The 14,948-nt window shown below is 35.7% G+C and overlaps 1 protein-coding gene across 1 annotated transcript in view; it reads right to left on the bottom strand.

Moving 5' to 3' along the window:
* Positions 1–14,734, bottom strand: part of LOC136409969 (octopamine receptor beta-2R-like) — a 100,580-nt gene extending 85,846 nt beyond the window's left edge. Inside the window, exon 1 of the mRNA XM_066391856.1 lies at positions 14,482–14,734. The gene's annotated coding sequence lies outside the window, so the exon portion shown is untranslated. The remainder of the gene's footprint in view (positions 1–14,481) is intronic.
* Between the last annotated feature and the right edge of the window lie 214 nt (positions 14,735–14,948).

Raw genomic sequence — 14,948 nt, 5'->3', positions numbered from 1 at the left:
AGCAAGAAACTTGATTAATTAGACACGGGCTTTCAGTTAACGTATATTAACTTTTAAGTGGGCTAAAAAATCAGTAAAATCAAACAAGGACAGGTGATTGATTGCATACGCACATACGCATCATTAATATCAAACATGCTCAAATTGCCCATGATGGCCCGCTATGCTTTAAATATATTTTTCGATAACGGAAATATGTTATGCAAACGATACCACGAATTTTTCCAAAAGAACTCACTGATCGATCGATATTATTTCGATGAAAAATGTAAACTATTAGATGGAATGTTTGACGATACTTTATAAGATATTTGAAATTCTAATAACGTCGCGTCGACATTCGGCGTCCGCTGCCGAATCGACAAGAAAGTCTCTGAAGAAATTGGGACTTTCCATTCAAAAAAAGCAAGTGCCGATGTTAGGGAAAATATTCTTGCTAGTCACTGCAGGAAAGGAGAACACTAAGATATTCAGATATTCCAAACTCTATGTCAATACCCATTTTATGTCAGTGAACTCAATGGGGCAGACGTTTTAGCAGCTGGAAGGAAATTGCTGACCTAGGATTTTGCCTGTTAATGTAGCTGAATAGCATCGCCTGTCCAATTCAAATACCGAAATACCCTTAGCTATCAGTGTCATTATGTATACTACTCTTGTCGCCACAGAATATTCAAATTACGATATGAGGTGGATTCCGGGTTGGTTCAGTTTTAAAGCCCCTTTTAAGGTAAAAGCGGGAATCTAAATATTCACACACTCTAAGGACATGTCAAAGAGCACGGAATATTCGAGCGAAGCCACAAACTTTAAGTGTTGTAATCAATACCCACATTATGCCAAAGTTCTCTTTTTTACAGAAGTTAACCCAATGTTATGAAAGTTGACGACCATTACACAACTTTAACTTTTATGGCAATTTTATGGTTCGGAAGTATACGAAGTAATAATGATTTTTCTTTAGCCTGTTATACCGAATCTGCTATGGGCGAAAATAACTGAACTTTAAAGTTTTTTTTTTTAGATGCGAGTACGGTTGTTGAATCGGTTTGTCGGAGTTTTTTAAAGCGATTTATTCGATAAATATTATATAGAAATAGAACTTCAGTTAATTATTTCCACAGTACTACTACAAAATCAAAGCGACTAAGCCCGTCAAAAAGAATGAGACCCCAAATTTTTAAGATATTTTAAGCGACACATTTTCAGAATCTACCGATACGATTTTGTTCATTCTTTCGCTGCTGAAGAGCCATTGCGTTATCCATGTGAGGATGAAATTGCACTTTTGACAGTTACCACTTTTTAGAATATACAAGGAGTATTGTTTAATTTGTTGTCGAAATTTAAGATCTCCTTCCCTCCCTCTTCCTCTCTCCCTCTATCATCCTCTCTCTCCTTCTTTGTCACCCTCTATGCCCCTCCTTACTTCTCCCTCCCTCTATCATCCTTTTCCTCCTTATCTGTGTCACTCGGCCCCCTCCCTCTTCTTTCCTCTCCATCCTTCTATCACTCTCCTTTCTTTTCTGTTCCTCCCCCTCCTCCTCCCTACCCTCCTCTCTATCCCTCTTCCCCCCTCTCCCACCTTTTTGCTCTTCTTTAAATATTTTTGCAAATTGTTTCTACACCTTTTTATAACCAATTCCTCTCTAGACTCCGCTACTGAACGACTTTTTTTCGGTCCATAAAAAAATAAAGTTGATGATGCCTTCTCGGAGACCAAATTTATGTAGAGCCTCATAAAGCCTAAGGAAGGGCAGCGAACAAAGATTTTTGAAAGATTCTTTCTTATCTCCCTTGAAACAACTTCGCAAATAAATAAAAACCAACGAGCATCACAAATTTATATTTAGTCCTATATTCGAGACAATAGTGGTTATGTCAGGCTCGTCGTTGCCAGGAAAACTCCACCACTGGCTGTCACGGCCTATATGCAAACTTTAATTTTTCCCCCAAATTTGTTTTTTACTGGTGCGAACTCGCCTGGAATTAACTTCTGCCTAATGTTCCAGGTGGTTGAATAAATGTGCATATTTATAGATTGAAGTGCCGGGAAATTCAAGGTAAAATTACGTGCCGCATGTTGTTGCGGGAACACTTCTGATGTAGATTAAATCTTACCGCGGCCCGATAATAAGTTCTATTATAACCTTGAATATTGTGTTATATAAGACGGGTAATAAGCATTTTAGCAAGGGCGGAAATTGAACTCTATGCTGCTAGCTCTATGAAAGTCAAGGAAAACAATAACGCAAGAAATACCACATATCGTGTGGGATTTTTCTGACGCAGTTACAATAGTTATTTGCGTTACAAGACCGCAAAGTGATGTTTTGCAGTGCGAGCTAAGTACGCAGACGAGCCGTGGGCGAGGCCTCTAATCTCACACCGCCATGCTACCCTTAGGCCCCCGTGCCGGACGTCCTCCTCTTAGATTAACTGTAGAGCATATTTACCCCCGTGTTATGTTGTAGAATTTATGTACAATATGAAAATTATTTAAGCCTACATTTTTAGACGCCGCAGAAGAGAGAATTAAAAAAATATTATTCCTCTTTGTCACAGCCAGCATATATTTTATGATAAGGGTCGAAAAGAAGTATGTAGAGATATAAATTGATGCGAAACGGAGGAAATTGTAATAATACAGGTTCCTCCGGGGGAACACATTCTGCTGATGGCGTTGACAAATTACTTAGAGCCGGACATCGAACCGGTGATAATTCAACAGGATGACCCATTCATAAAAATAATGCGAATGACCGGCTCAATTGGCCACAATCCGTACTGCGATGGAGCACAGCCGAATGGAAAATTCACGAACAAAGGCCCAAATCAGCAAAGTATATTCGAACGAGGTTTCCTTTCCAAATAATAATTCAATATAAAAGGCCTGACGCGACGCCCTTAAATTATCCCCTGGAGGCGCTAACTAACTTCAGGAAAACTTCCTGCAACATCTCGGAATCAATACCATTCTTGCTGGCAGGTGGGACATATGACACTGTGGTCTTAGTGCTTAGGGCGAAAATTTCGTTTAGAATCTGGAAAGAATTGCCGATAAAATGAAGAGAGTTTTAGGCTAAGAAACTTGAATTTTGCTGGAGCGTGTCCAGGCGAAGACGATGATGGGGGAATTTGAAAAATTTTACTACTCTCTAAACTAAAGACAATTAAACTTTAAGAGCCTTTTGAGCTAATTGGCTAATTAACGTTAGTGCAATCCGCTCACAGCGGAAATAGATATGCATATCGGTAAATGTAAATATCGTTTTGCTTTTATAAATGTTTACCTTGGTTACCAATTACTATCCTCTGAGATGTATTGTATTACTCATGTACCAGCCCCACGGGACTCATATTATAACAATACTTATATTACGCCATTATTAAAATAGTATACAAGAATTTCATCATCGAGGAATAATTAACAGAAACCCTTCTTGGCATTTCAAAACTCCATGGTGCGTAGTTTGCTTATTATTGAATATTTCGTAATGGAATTCTTTGGCAGTATTCAATTTTTCGAATTATAGTCACAAATTTATGCTTTCGGATGTTTTATTCAGCTAGTTTTTTGAGTTTTTCAATATTACAAAAGACGTTTTGGCGAAATGAGGCACTAATCCATGGAATCGCAGGATATGACGCCACCATAGCGTTATACAAGGTGTTATTTAAGTACGTGGCTAAGTTTCAAGGGGTGATTTTTTGAGTAATCCTTAGATCTAAAGTTTTTATAAATATAGGTCCGCTAATGGTTCTTTCCAAAATACAGTGTATCAAACTTTTTTTTTAAATCGTTACATATTAAAAAAAAACTTCTAAATAACAAGAACACACAAACAAATATGACATTGAAACTTGGTGAGAGTTTTTAATATAATACAAAACAATCTTATAAGCCAGAAATTCTTTGTCTCCTTTCTTCTAGTGGCGTGCACAAGGTTAACGTCGGAAATTTAAGACAAATCCAACAAGAAAAACAATTTATTAAAACTACCCTTAAACAAATGGTACGCATTTTTTTGATAAAAAACATTTAACAATAAGTAACACGAAACTTACAACGGTTGCTGAAAATGTCTTTCAACTTCAATGCAAGCATTAGCTCGTCTTAACATCGATTGCCGAATACATTGAAATATTCCCGGTGTTTATATTATCTAATTACATGAATCCCGTATCCGTTAAGTTAATTCTTCTTCAGTGTTGACCGGAGTTTTATACATGAAGGACTTTAGATGCTCTCAAAGAAAAAAATCTAACGGATTTAAATCCGGTGATCTAGGTGGCCATGACTATTTAATGCGAAAAAAATATAAATGTTTTAAAAAAGTAATTGGAGCACCAATAATAATAATAATCATAAATAATAGTGTCACTTTTCAACAAAATCGGCTAAAGGATTATTGAGATTTTTATGAAAAAATGATTTTTTAAGAAAAGTTTGACACCTTGTATCATGAAAACGAAGCCTTACCGAACTTATATTTATATAAACTTTTCGTCTTCAAATCACTCAAAGAATCGCTCCATGAAATTTGATTACATACTTAACACCGTGTATGCGCTACAGCGCATTACAGCGTCACTCAACTGTAGCGACTTAGTCATACGGACAGTCATACTTGGCGACCTTCGATAAGATCCTCTCGCCTTAGTGGAATGCAGGCAGACGCATTGTTAGATAATATTTGTATTGAATGAGAGAATGTTTCTTTTTCCGCTTAAAATATCGACGAAAAATTAAGAAAAATCCGATCTCCAAGAGGTTTGACAAATTTAGCTGATGAGCAGGAACTTTTAAATTCAAGTTTTATCTTTTAAATTTTTTATTTATAGATCCTCTTGCATAAATAATTGCATTCTATTAGACGAGGCATCCTCCCTCTCCGCCCCTGTTTACAAAACCCTCCCAGGCACTCAATATTTCAAATTTCCTCCACTTCACGAGAAAGTAGCGTGAAATTACCTTTTTCGGTTAGGAACGCATATCCGAATGCGATCCTGCTTTTAATCTACTAAAATAAATTAAATCAATCTCTTGCCGTTCGAGATTCGTAAGCAAAAAGTGAAGGTACCTAAACGTCGGTTGACAGAGTGGTGGAGTTTCGTATAGGCTTAAAGGAAGTTTGCCCTAATAAATTGGCCGAAATGGGGTAGAAAACCACAGACAAGGACTAATAGAGATTAGTTGGAAACCAATTTGAATAGGGCACGTGGCGGAATCCTCAGTCAAATGACTTATTTCATGTACGGCCAATTATGACCAGGAAGTAGCTTACAGCAAAAATCGGCTTTGGAACTAAAGGGCCCTAGTTGCGGTGAAGCGAAAAGGGCGGAATAAGTCGCCGTAAATTTAATCCAAAGCATGGCGCAGCCAAAACCTTTCGGTCCTATGCAGGACGAATCAATTTAAATATAAAACAATGGAGTTGCAAAAGTTTCTCGCTCTGTTACTTTTCCACTCATGCATTTTAAGAAACTCCTAAGCGAAATCCCTTTGTACATTTTTAAGGTTCGCTGAATAAAAGCGAATATACAGGCTTGTATAGGCGGCAACATTTCAGTCATTTGAAATTTTAGGTGATGAACTTTCTTAAAGTTGTTAAACCTTGAAAACTTCAGCTTTGAATAAAGCAAGCGAATTAGGAACGTTGAGTAAATGGCTATTTCAAAATCACGAAAAAAACAGTCCAATGATGTAACTTTACCCACAATAACATAAATTGTTGGCTTTTTGAATTATTAATTAAATTCTACTCAAACCCAAAAAATCAATAAAATAAATTCCAACTTATTGGATATACAGTAGAAGCATTATTAAATATATACTTTCGTATCTGCAATTCTTTTTTTTGAAAATCTGAACGCCAATGGGATGGGTTTTCTGCAGTAGGCTTCAGTTACCATGCACCTGATTTTTACTAAATCAATTCCTAATTCATATCTTTTCCCGAAAGGGCCTGTCGTGCTCAGAAGTGGTTATTTTCGATACCATCGCCTTTGTTACTTGTTTAGTTCTTACAGCATAATATATTATAATATAAATCATTTATGCAGACCTTCTGGGAAGCAATTTCCAGAAGGTCTTACATCCATTTTTTAATACTTTTTTAATGTCTGATATTTTATAAATTTAATTTACATCTAAATGATTACTTTAGCCTCCCCAAATAAGATCCTCCCCAAATAAGATCCAGTCAGGCGAGATGAAGAGTATTTTTTCCGAGCTCTGAAATTTCGTGCCTCATAACTGTCTCGACCTTCATTTTGTGACTTTATTACAGTAATCTTCGTTATTTAAATATGAAAGCCGAAATCCTCTTTTACGGCCTCAGGTGAACAAAAACCAAGTGAACCGTTTAAGCAGTTTACTTAATTCACCGAAATCGGTATAAAGGGGATCTAATACTATAAAATATGGCTTTTTGTAAGCTGAACAGATTTAAATTTTTTTTGCAGTTTCTTTATGTTCATTTTACGCATTTGTATTTCCTCGTCAATGTTTATTTACTTTGTTCTGCTATAATTTACTTTTTCAGAGTTAAGCAGGGATGCATTAATCGTTTTGCCGTTTTAATCCGAGTAAATTATTCTACAACAAAGGGCCTCAATTTGAGGTCAAATTAACAGACCAAGGGCTCAAAGTCTTTAAACGTATTCAAGCGGACAACCCAGCGTTTATCCCTATTAACTGCATTCTCAACTAGCAATGAAAGTTCCTAGTTACTAGTGGTGGGAACCGTTCTGCCACGGTTTTATTACCACTTTGCTACCAAAGTGGGGAATAATTTCCGGGTAACCGTGACGTGTCGACGACCACTTTAAAACCATCCCAATTACGTTAGAGTTACGGGCCTGAGTAGTAATTACATACTATTAACCGGAACTAAGTGTGTATTGCTTTTTCACTTCTCTCTTATATCTAGGCAGCACATCTTTGTCTTTCAGCTGCAGCTTATCAAGGTGTGACTATCTGTGTTACCTAAGATGGTGGATAATAGGATATTATTTTCCCAGAGATCTGAATTTCGATGTTATGACATCACAGTTAATATCTACATATTTTTGCGTTAACACCTCACTGCATGCTAGATGACGTATGGTTTATTGCTGTGTTCGACTGGGTTTCCCCAACTTCTTTATTCTTAATTTTTACTGGTTAATTTTTACAAAGCAAAGAGTATATTGCTTAATGAGAATTTTTAGATAGAGAGACACGTTCTAATTATTAACATAAACTTTTGTGGTGGCACCAGAAAGATTTAAAAATTACGCTACGTTAAGTTTAAAAATTACGCCCTACACTAAAATAATTATTAAATGTATTAATAATCAAGCCTTCAAACCTCCTCAGTAATCTTCTAGGGTTTCAACTTCCGCCTAATTTAATAGTTCGGAACAGCTCTTCATAAAGCAGGAGGATTAGTTTCATGAGGATTTTATTCACTCGCTTTAGGGGCAACAAAATCTTAGAGCCGTAAAATCTAAATCCAGGTAAGTAACTTAATCATGGAGATAATTGCCATAAAAACCAGGACTAAAGTATTTGATCAAATAATATTTGTCTGTCACCAGTTGCTGATGGGTAAGGTATATTTGAACAGAGAATTTGATCCAACCGATCAGAGCCATTTTTAATTACTTTTTTAATAAAAGAATTAAATTCAGTCATTTTATGTTTTTTTGTTTTTTTTTACTTATGCTCTATTTATTTTTAAGCAAAAACAGCGTCATTCCGCATTTTGTTATTTATAAGCGAAAAGGTCTATTTAGGTTTGACAAACATGCGTTTTCCTGCTGTTTACAGGGTTATTTTGTAACTTTAATCAAGTATTTATATTTAGTATATTTTCGATAATTATCAGTAATTGTAAATAATATCAATAATTGGTCAGAGGTCTGAGGAACGTGTGAATGTATTAAAATACAAATAAACCTAATTAATTTTTTCATATATACACTGGAACACTTGCTGGGATTATATCATTAAGACCCAGTGTCTTATGTGGGTTGAATTCGCTCACCTCCCATTTGATTACTTCCTTGAACACTATTTCCCAAGCTAGCTTCCAATGTTCTTTCACTGGATCCCCTTCAGTAAAAGCAACCCCGCTTGTTTGTTCAGGAAAGTAACTGTTTAAGAGAAGCTACAAGATTTCTTCCCTATTGGCAATACCGGTCTCGTTTCTATCCCGTTTCTTTTTTGCTCCTAGTTAATTTTCTCTTTTTCTGGGCTCGGCAATTAGGCAAGCTTAAGAAATTTCGAAACTGAGTCCATATCCTGTTAGAGCTTCCTCTAGCTAGCCTTTTTGACTGCGCCTTAATCTCTCTTAAACTCTCTACGGGTCTCAGAATAGCCATCCCACTCCTCTAGGCCAATAAATTCCATTATCTTCTATTTACTTACAAGGGGCTCTTTGTGACACTTTTTGGCGATCATAAACTAACTCATTATTGTCCTAGTACAATCCTGCGTTATTAAGCAGATGCTTATGACCAAATATACATAAAATCAAACATAAAACACTATATACAGTGTGTACGTAATAAGAGTTTCTTCAGTTCATCCATTGATGGACTCACTCGCATGCTCACTAGCCCGGTCGCTCGCCCGCAAACTTATTCGCCTCGTAATAACTGACAGAACGTACTTATTATAAAATAGCTAATACCACTGATAACTATTATATAATTATCGAATAAAAATAAAACCGCCAATGTATCCAGCTCGATTTAATAACAAGTTATCAAATTTACTTTCAGCTAAATAACTTTCCGGAAAAAATTCAAATAAATTTATCCCTTTGATGGAGTTAAACAAAACAAACCCTCATTTGAAAATATTTAATTATTGGCGTCCCTGTTTTGTCTGTGTATAACGTAGAGATATGGGTAATTCAGGAAGTAAATTTGCCCAATGTATTTTGCAAAGTTAATTAATTAGAAAACAATCAGTTATCATTTCCATGTCGACTTCAGTTTTTGTCTTTAGATCTTCAAGCAATTCAAAAGTTTCATGAATATTTCAAAAGCGTTTTGAGACGCTCAAAAACTTTATAAGGATTTTATTGGAATGGAATATGTGACAAAACGCAAGACTTATTTTAGACCTCCGGAAATGCCCCTCTGGGGCGTCATTTTCTACTATAAATATTTTGAGAATTAAGCGCTCCTAAAATTCTCAATCCGGCGGTACATGGAACCCGAACTAGCCCAGATTCAAGAATGGCGCCTCAACAGATCAAAGAGATTCATGAAGAGTCCGTAAACCGCCTCAAAGGAATTCCACGCTTTCTTTAGATTTTTTTAATAGAAATATCAAAGCATTATTAGTGCCCACCTCAAAGCTCTCAAAAGCTCGTCAAAATTTTAATGACGCAGATGCTTCAAGAACATTGGGCCTAGGGTACCCTATTAAGACCTTCAGATGTTGCTTAAAAATAATTAAAAGTGACTTTCAAAATTTTATTATTGAGCAAAACTAACTTGAGCTACATTTAATATTTTAAATATTTTCGAAATATGTTTTTACACCTGTAAATGTTGAATTTACGAGATTCGAATACGAACGCTTGAAGAAAAAGTGTTTTAAAAGCCTCAAAGCTGGTCTCCAGGTAGATTTTAAAAAGTCCAAAAAGCCGAAAAGAGGGTTTCAGTCATATTTGCATTTGAAGTAAGCTTTCGGAAATTGGCGAGTTTTCCGGTGCAGCACGTAATTACGCTCAGGAAATAATATTAAAAATGCTAGGAAAAGGCAAATTAACAAGTCTCGGATAGTTCGACAAAGTAAGTATCTCCATAAGCCTCTCAAATGAAATATTCCGAATAATGTATACATACATAAGAATTTTATTGCCGAGATAGCCCGTAACATGAGAAAGACGTCCATATGCAACGTGCTGAAATGGAACTCTTATGAATTTCATAAAACGGCGGCCCAGAAATCTGAAATATGGATATTATTTATATCAGTTCCATAGGGAAATATCGGGTTCAGCTATCATAGCAGCTCTCTCAGTTACCGAAATGACATGTATAATGTATGAGGAGAAACCTATATCGATTTATATTTTTGTATGCACTCTGTATTAATGTCCGTTGGTAATATTTCAAATAATTTTCCCCACATTTAGTAAGGAAGACAGAGCGGATAGAGAGCTTTGTATAAAGCAGCCAGCAGGTTCGGAAATGATGAAAAGTATTACGGGTTTAAATTTAAAACTAATCTTTGAGCCAAATCCGATTATATCGGTATAGGAAATATATTGTTAGGAGATCAGTTCTTGAGAAGCAAGGGTTTGACCTACATTACGAGAGCATGTGGCTCAGCCACATGCTCTCGTAATGTATGCTTTGAGCACATTTATTAGGTGCATGCTTAGAGCACGTTTGTTAGGTGCTGAGTACATGCCAATAGTAAATTTTCTTCGCTTTATAATTAATTACGCTGAGTCATTTTCGGCCCTTCACTCCTCAATATTGCAAACGATTTATATCTAATTATAGGGAGATTGTGCAATTCTTACAGGTAACGAGAAAAAGATTCGGTAAGAAACTGGAATTCCCTGGATTTAGTTTCGAGCTTCTCTCAACGTATAAAGTAATAAATACACAATTTTCTCTGTATTGCTTCAAATTATAGCATTGTTTCTTCAAGTTATTGTAAATAACTCGCAATTTATTTAAGAGTTTATGAAAACATTTCCACCAACCGTTTAGTAGATTGTAGTCATTAAACACACGCTTGAAACAAAGGAAGTTATTGAAGTTCTAATATCTACAATCAAGGCCGGCCTTAACAAGTCTGACCCCCCTGGGCGAAATTTTTAATGACCGCCCCCATCCCCCAAGAAAACCAATCGACCAGGAAAGTCCATCGCCCTTCCTGGTCTGCCGCCCTTGACCGTCGCCTAACCTCGCTCTCCCCCCATAAAGCCGGTACTGTCTACAATCTTCAATAAATTATCTATTTTGCTGTATCGACCCCAGCCACGGAAATATTTCTCCTTATTAATAAGGAAGAATGAATAATAGATGATGAGTCATGGTCGTAGACCATTTTATAACACTCCAATAGTGATGCGAGAATTTTGAAATAGCTAAAATTTTATTCCCAATACAAATCACATTGTAGGGACGAAAAAGTGCTTGGGGTATGCAATCAGGGGAAGGCCCACGTTAGGGTTTGAGGCAAAGTGTGAAGTGTTTTTTTCAAGTGTAAAAGTTGTAGGCGCAGTCTAAGGTGATGAAAAGATTGAGAAGGCATAATTACGATCCGAAGAACAGCAGGAATCGTTACATTCTATGTGGAGAAAAATTTCATAAATCCAAATATCTCCAAATATCAAATCAATATATAAATAGAACCCAAAAAAACACCAAAAAAAGTGTAATAAGGAGAGAAAGAAGGGGTAGAGGGAGTGCGAAGGTATACTACTGATAGGTAGATACATCTGAAATGGGATTTATTTTTTAGCTGACAGAATTAAGACTAAATGGTTGAAGGTTACAAAACTTGGGTCGGTAGTAATTAGGAAGAAAATGCCCAAACACAACCTAAACACATTTTCGCTCGCATGAAATAAAATATATTTTTACGGCCGGCTTTGGCTGATTCTTTTCGGAAATTAGATTAGTGTTCTCTTTGTTGTTTAAGAAGTTCTGTAAAAAACTGTACTACTAGAACATGATAAATTTATTAAACAAATATACAGGATGTAACATATCATCACAGAGATATGTTATGGCGCGATAGTACTCTACAAAATAATTAAAAAACACTAATATATCCACGATCACAAATGCCCCATTTTCGACATACGGAGTAGCAAAGTTTTACATTTTTTTTTCATACCACAGAAGAAAATTTTCAACAGTTTTTTGTGATTTTGTTTTCGTTTAGATTTATTTTTATTTGAAGAAATTTGATTAAATGTTACGAATTGCTTCAGATAATTAATGACTGAGCCAGATAATTGTTTTTTTCTTACTTCTTTTATTTTCTTAATTTACCCCGATAGATATTTTTACAAATTTTACGAAAACGGTGAAGGATACGGATATACTGCAAGAGATGAAAAGTACACGACTCAAAAAATCGTAACACCCTGTATATGGCTACCGACAATTTTGACATTTTATTTAAAAGGCTTTAAAGCAAATAGATGTAAGAAATTTCAAAAATTTAACTTAAAGCATGCGTGAGAAAAGAGCAAAATATGAGAAGAAATGGGAAATATGCCACCTTGTATATCGAAAATGGTGTTTTTGACCATGGGTCTATTAAAATTGTTTGATTATTTTGCAGAGTACTATTCCCCTGAAATATCTCCGTGATGATATGTTACACTCTGTATACAGGGGAATTCATTGTATCAGGCATTATTTTAAGATTGGGAGTTCTCTTAAACAACAGAACTTGACAAGATCGTTGCAAAGGAATATATTCCTTTCTGTGAAACCGTTTGAAATTTTCGACATATCAATAGCTACGGTATGCGGATATTTTAACGTTAGGGTAAAGAAAGCGTTTGTGAATAATAATGGTAATGTCTATAATATACATTTAGTTTCTACTCAATTCTGAAGAGAAAACGTTTGTTCTTGTCGAGTAAAAAGATAAAAACCATCGATACACGTTATATCGAGCAACAATCAGTGGTAATACCTTAAATATTCTCTAAAGCGATGCGGCGAAAAGAAAAAACTCCAGAGAGGTTTTTTCTACCAAATTGAACGAATAATTGAATTTTATTTGTGGAGGGAAACCGGTGGCTTACCAATGAATTTTATGTCGCCATTCGAAACAAATAGCTTAGGAAAACAGGAACAATAAAATTGGTGATATAATAAGGAACAGGAAGGAGCAGAGAGGATGTATGGTGATGCTACAGAGGCTACAAATTGTTTACATAATTGAGTCACGTTATCAAACTACTTAATAGTACGTTTCATACACCGATATGCTGTTCACAGAAAAACTGGAAACACGAGTCATTTATTGCAGAGCAGAGTGGAATCTCCATCCCAAGGTCTCAATAGAAAAATGGATGAAACACGCTTTAAAAAAATACAACAGGTAAAAGTAGGGCCAATTTCGATGTAAAGCACGAATAAGATTTTTCCACTTTGAACAGTTTAATTAGTAGCATAATTAAATTTTCATAGTATTCCTCTTGCTTGTGCCTTATTTATAACATATTAAAATGCAAGATCTACCACATAACCAGTACCGGTTTTATGGATGGGCGAGGTTGGGCAAATGGCCCAGAGGAGCAGACCAGGAAGAATGGCGGACTTTCTTGGTGGGTGATTTTTCTACCGGGTAGGGGGCGGTGATTAAAAATTCCGTTCAGGGCGTCGGACTTGTTAAGGCCAGTCCTGCACCCAATAATGTTGATTCAATAATTTATTATTGATTTAAAAGGGCAAACAGTCATGTATCTTTTTCTGTAATAATTGATTCTATTAAAATGAGTAGCAGACTGCATTTTAAAAACAGGTTTTCGTCAAATTAGATTTGACCGATTTCGCTTAATGGATGCCAATTTCAGGAAATATCAAAACAAAATTTTAACGAAGAATATTTTAACATAGGCACCCCCGCGAAAAATTCAATTTACTACCATACCTAAATGAATTCCAGAGTGCGAGCAAATAATTAAATTTTTAAACAAATGTTTATTGGAATTGATTTATTATAAATTTTCCACGGCTAAATTAACAGGTGGCGTCCTTTAGAACCAAAACATTAATTTTAATAATGAATCCACAACTGAAGGGAATAAGAAATATTAATTTGAGACCTAGAGAGATTAAATATTTCTCTCCATTCAGGTACGTCCTTTCAAAACCTAAATAAACCCTCCGTTCTTTCATTCCAAGGTAAATTTTTTTCTTTTTGCCACTTGTATCTCTTTTGATTAATAAGGACTTTTTTCGTTACTTAATCACACCTTTCCAAATTAAAACAGATAATCTTTTATAGTAATGAGGATAAGAATTGCTTATATCGCGGTGAAAATCTTCTTAACCCTAAAATTTCACTGTCGACATGAATTCAAGATGCATATATGTATCTATTTAGATAACTTTTCGAGGTTCTAGAAATATAATAAGTCCTCGTTAATAATTAACGTTTTCCAATCTCTGCAACCGCATTCGTTTAAAACGCTTTCAGTATTAGGCACAATGCTGTGGCTGTACAAATAGCCAAATATTTAGTTTGATATCCCCCGTTACACAAACGATAGACCCAAATAGGGCCTAATGAAGCTCGGAATTTAATTTTCCATGTGATTAATCAGCAATTTATTAATGGCAATTATTGTATAATTATGCTACGGTTAGACTCTAAATCCTAATGTAGCAGAACGAAGTTGAAAGCCCAGTTGCCCGACTATCAATCAAATGCGTATCATACTTTATTGAGTTATGTCTGCTAGTCTAGAAAATTTCGTAATAGGTACTTACTTCTGCATTAGGCACCCCGGGATGAAAATAACCATGATTTAAGCCTCTTTAACGCACATTTAAAAGTTCACTAAATCTAACTAACACCGATAGGTTTATCGCAAGAAAAATTTTATTTTGTATTTACATTTTAGCCCTTAAGGGAAATTTTTGTTATTTCATTGAAAAGGTTTTTGTGAAGGTATATCGGTAATTGAGCGTAACAATAGAACAGAGTGAAAAAGACGACGGGGGTATGGAAGCAGTCTCGCGACCTTGGCGTCCGTCATCAGACTAAGCGGCGTCGAGATGTTGGCACTGGCACCGAGAGGACCCGCGGTTGCGCCCATTGCGCCCCTTTTTCTAAAGGGTTAATTCTGGTGCAACCCCAGTGATGGGTATTTACCCCTAAGGCCATTTGTTTTTAGTACTGTGAAAGTGGCAATATGCGAGACATATTCACTTTTAACACGTTCGTCCAAAATAAA

Source organism: Euwallacea similis, chromosome 7 (genome assembly GCF_039881205.1).
Source record: "Euwallacea similis isolate ESF13 chromosome 7, ESF131.1, whole genome shotgun sequence".
In the NCBI taxonomy this organism is placed as follows: domain Eukaryota; kingdom Metazoa; phylum Arthropoda; class Insecta; order Coleoptera; family Curculionidae; genus Euwallacea; species Euwallacea similis.
This window is presented reverse-complemented; position numbering and strand designations above follow the sequence as displayed.